The sequence below is a fragment of the Limulus polyphemus genome, unplaced genomic scaffold (assembly GCF_000517525.1).
Source record: "Limulus polyphemus unplaced genomic scaffold, Limulus_polyphemus-2.1.2 Scaffold165, whole genome shotgun sequence".
NCBI lineage: Eukaryota > Metazoa > Arthropoda > Merostomata > Xiphosura > Limulidae > Limulus > Limulus polyphemus.
The window spans coordinates 609451-614853 of record NW_013665775.1 but is presented as its reverse complement, the minus strand read 5'-3'; positions in this window follow the sequence as shown (position 1 = coordinate 614853).

The following is a 5403-nucleotide window of genomic DNA, read 5'->3' as shown; positions in this document are numbered from 1 at the left end:
CTTATAGTAATGAAATGTGATCACACCCGCTAGCCACAGATGTCTGTGCACAAATCTAAAATTGGTCCGTGGCAAGCCAGAACCTGATACAAACATTAATAAACAAAACAACATAAATATCATTGTTATTAGTTTCAATAAGTAAAGGAATTCGGAAAATTAACTAGAAGAAGAAAAAAAACCTAATTCCGAAACATACCACTTCTCAAATCCACCCAGTGGCACAGCGGTATGTCTGCGGACTTACAACGCTAAAAACCGGGTTTCGATACTCGTGATGGGCAGAGCACAGATAGTCCATTGTATAGCTTTGTGCTTAACTTCAAACAAACAAACACTTCTCAAAATCAATAACAATATCGAGCAACAATATCTCGTGAACTAACTCGTTTAAGATCAAGAAAGGGTTTTTAATTAGTGGTTAGATCTCACATGACTAGCTAGTTTACAAAATCTTTCATAACATTAATATCTTTACGTCACCGCTAGGGGAAGCTTGTGTCAATTTCATAATACAAAGATATTCGATTTCAATGTGCTCTAGCAAGAAGGTCAGTTCGCTCTTGAATATAACTAAAAATTCATAGTTGATTTTAACGATAGAAGGAATAATAAATGAACGTTAAACAAAACCATAAAAAATAAAAGTATAATTTACTATGGGGGAAATTTCAAACAGAAAAATTAGAAACTCGGTTTGGTCAGTATCGTCAAATGAATGGTGTAGACTATAATGCATCTGTTAAGGAAATTTTAGAATCAGAAAGAAAATTGAAGCTGATAAGTCTGATCAGTTTAAAGTCAGCTCAGTCTGGAGAGTTTCAATAAAATAAATTTTGTCACCTTGTGCAGAAAATGAAATTGACGTGGATATAGATCAGTTCTTCGAAGATGTTTCTTGTGACAGTGTGCAAATTCTGATAGTAACACGATAGTCTGATATATAAACTAAAGCCATGTGGCTCATAGTGCAGGAAAGAAAGTTGTTTGCATGAACTATAAAACACATTTAACTTCTGATAAAGAATTACACACTAATGATGATATATCAATATATGTGCAAATGATTGACAGGAGAGGGTTAAAGTGGCCAACAGAATTCACTGTCCTTATTAGCGTAACTACGTTTTATGTGTTTCAAATCCCATTAACAATTGATTTGAAGAAGAATTTTTTAGATATAAAAATCGAAGAAAGCTGGTGATTCGGTTAGTAATGAAAAAACTAGAAGCAAGCAGTCTTGTTTCTGAACCCGTGGTGGGCAGAGCACAAATAGCCCTTTGTGTAGCTTTGTGCTTAAGTACAAACAAACAAACGATCTTGTTTCTGATGATATTTGTTTGTGTGGTAAATCTTTGCCACTTTTAACTGAGCAATGCATTAAATTTATCCTAAATGTTTTGCTAAATAGCAATTGTAAAGTAAGAAATGACAGGTCTGATGAAGTTCAAAAGAAAAATAAACTAACAACTTTAGCCAATAAATAGCAAGCCGTTAAGTTAAAACAAGTCCAGCATATTTAAAATCATCATCATTTTGTTAGTATGATTATGTTTATGTGTTTGCTCTGGGAATAACTAGAAGGAAAAAAAACACAGTAGTCCGAAACATGCATTTCTCAAAATCAATAACAGTGTCTAGCAACAGTAATTTGTTCTAACTATATCACGTGAAACAAACTCGTTTAAGATCAAGGAAGGGTTTTTAATTAGTGGTTAGACCACGAGGTTGCATCTCTCATTTAAAATCATCATCATTTTGTTAGTATGATTAGTTTTATGTGTTTGTTACGTGAATAATTATTGTTATGTGTGTTGTTTTGATAACATAATGCTTCTATTGAGAACTTGAAAGCCTTTATATATAAATTTTGTGTCAAGTGATCATTAAATTATGGACATGTAGGTAAGGTGTTTGTACTTTTAAATACCATGTGTCTTTTGTAATGTGCTAATGTTATAAGTTAAATATTAAAACTCTTCTCAGGCATTTTTATTTAAATGTTTTGTGTAGTTGGAAGAACATTTAGTTATATGTTATGACGCAGTCATAAACGAAATACTTATCATAGTTAGCCTCTCAGTGTTTCGTAGGATAAAACGTCAGTAATAATTCTTCTTTCCTTAATTTTGTAGTACGTTCAGTTCAGGAAATAGGTTAAAATATACAACGCATTTGGCCACAATTTACATAAATTGTATTTTATTTATCTGAAAAGCTAATTACAATAACTCTCAAAGTATACAACAACGAACAACATGCGAAAGAACTACGTATGACCAGCGTCGGCCCCCGCGTGTGACGTCACGTTTTGAAGTATCAAGCCTTTAGTTTGTTTGTTTGGAGTTAAGCACAAATTGGCCTATCTCTGCTCTGCCTACCACGGGTATCGAAACCCGGTTTCAAGCGTTGTAAGTCTGCAGACATATCGCTGTGCCACTGTGGGGCCAAACCCTTAGTATCAAGATAGTCATGGTTGTGCCTACCTCGGGTGTCAAAACCCGGTTTCTATGTCCGCATACTAAAACTAAATCTATCTAAATAATTTCTGTTACCGTAACTTATATAACTTAATTTTAATTTTCCACGTATCAACATTATCACACGTTTTTTTCTTCATCCTATTTTCATAATATTTTAATAATGAGATTACTTCATAATAATTTGTTGCTAAAACAGTGTCGATAATTCGACCCCACACGTGTTATTGTATAACATCATACTTGTATTAATCAAGTCATCCACAAGAACGTAAATAGACACTATTTTTGTTGTCATTTTTTAAATAGAAAATGCCAACGTAATCTCGTTGAACTATATATATATATAAAACTAAACGGATTCTGATTTTGCTTTGACGCAGCTTAACAGTTATATCAACTCATGCTGTTTAGAGCTGAAAATTATGATATTGGCTGAGTTGGTTAAACTACTTGCATTATAGCCAAATCTTTAGGTTCGAATCCCACATTTTCTCAATATTAGCCTCTGCAGAAAATCTTTACCTTTAATACGTGCTTGTAATTAATTGTTTCGAAGAGTCCACAAATTATTTGTAAAATATTATTAATATTTATTTGTTATGGTATAGATATATCTGGTAATAGTTTATTCATATTTATTTGTCATCAAGAAGATATATCTGGTAATGGTTTATTCATATTCATTTGTCATCAAGAAGATATATCTGGTAATAGTTTATTCATATTTATTTGTCATCATGAAGATATATCTATTTTAAAACATTTAGTATTTAGAACGTTGTGACTACAACAGGGAATAAATGCATTTAGAAAACAATCAGGTTATTTGCAGGTGTAAAACGAAGATTCTGTAAAGATTGAAATGTATTTCAGGAGTCACACTATCATTAAGTCAAGCATTTAGAAAACAATCAGGTTATTTGCAGGTGTAAAACGAAGATACTGTGAAGATTGAAATGTATTTCAGGAGTCACACTATCATTAAGTCAGTAAATGTGATATTTATTTTTATCTTTTCATTCATTTGGATTTCTTTTGCTGTGTGTGTGTGTGTATGTGTAGAAGGAGTGTATGGACTTAAGAAAACAACGATATGATGGTTTACATCGCGGATTATCTTAGAAATCAGCCCCCCCCCCAAAAAAAAAGAGCCCGGAATCCCCAATTGTTTCTTTATAGGATTCCATTTCCACATTATATTTAAATGCGATAAAGTTCATTCAGTAATACATGCAGTTGTCTGACATAAATGTGGACTTTTTTACTAAGAAAGTACTTATTTTTTTGCTGTGCACGACGTACATCTAAACAATTTCTTCTACACCAAGTAGTCTTGAAATGTAGTAATGTAAACATGTAAAGATTAAATCTGAAAACAACAACAACAATGGATATAATTTGCTGATATGTTATCAGAGTTCTAAATGGTGTAAACAATGGGTATTAGAAACAAACCTGCCAGAGTCATGTGCATTTGTAATGTACGTGGAATTTTCAAGACGATTGAAACAATAAGCAGCACGTAATTTCTACGAAACCTTATCATAATAACTAAAAAATATTTGAAAATATTCTTAAAACATTTACGGGAAGTAAAGTGTGAAACAAGACCTTATAACCCTGTCCAGTAAGGAAAATCGTTAGAGGTGTGGTATTAAGTGAGAGGTAATCACTAGTGGACTGTGGGAACAAACAGAACCCTTCTATAAGGAATCTTTGGAATTTCCTCTTTCCTCTCAATGCCAACAACACTTGTATCAACACTTTATTTCATTGGCTGCTCAGAGCCAATGATGATCTTGAAAACTTATATGTAAGACATTGATTGGTGGCTTACATTTTAAGAAGCAATTTCCGTTTCCAATTATAGTGATTGTTCCTTCAACCAAACAACAACCAAAGATATTCTTAAATGCGTTAATTAAGTCGCTCTAGAAGTGTGTGTTTTGACCTAAATTCATATTTTCTTAAATGTTTTTTTGTTTTTGTTTTTGAAATTGATAAAACTTGTATTCCAATTGTTTGAAAGTTTTATTATGGATTTCTGTTGTTGTTACAGTTTAATAACTTGTTGTTTTTTTTTCTTGTTCGACCCTGATTGTAGCGGCGTTTTGCTTCAGTTCGTTACAGCCAATATGCAGCTTTCATATCATTCAACAAATATTTAGATAATTTGACAAGTGCTTGTAATGATTTATTTAAAGTATAGAAAATTTTTCTCTTGAAACTTTCCTATTCTTGGAGACACTTTGTTAGCAGTACAACTAAAAGTAGAGGTCACTATTAACTTCTCCAAGGCTTCAATCCACAAGGAATTTTTTTTTTTAAAATGTGAGGTTGTTCTCATTATTAGTTTTGTTTTGTTTGTAATTAAGCACAAAGCTACACAATGGGCTATCTGTGCTCTGCTCATCACGGGTATCGAAACCCGGATTCTAGCGTTGTAAGTCCGCAGACATATCGCTGTGCCACTGGGGAGCCTCATTAGAGCGGATACAATTACTTGTTGTGTCTCGAAGGTGTTTTATTTACATTAAATGTTTTACATTTCCACCACCTCAAGTTCCATAAAATGTATAGTACCTCACAAATCATGACCAAGTTCATTCTTGAAAGTCTTTAACACAACTATGTTATTTTCATCGGTCTTGCTGCATAAACTACACTTTAGTACTCTAATGTTTTTGGGTAAAGTACTTTTTTTTATATAGAATGAATGCTAGATTCACAGAATCATTTTGTTCTTTAGAGTAAGGTCCGGCATGGCCAGGTGGTTAAGGTCATTAGACTCGCAATCTGAAGGCCGTGAGTTCGAATCCATGTCACTGAACATGCTCCCCTTTCAGGCGTGGAGGCGTTATAACGTGACAGTCAACCCCACTATTCGTTGGTAAAAGAGTAGCCCAAAAGTTGGCCGTGG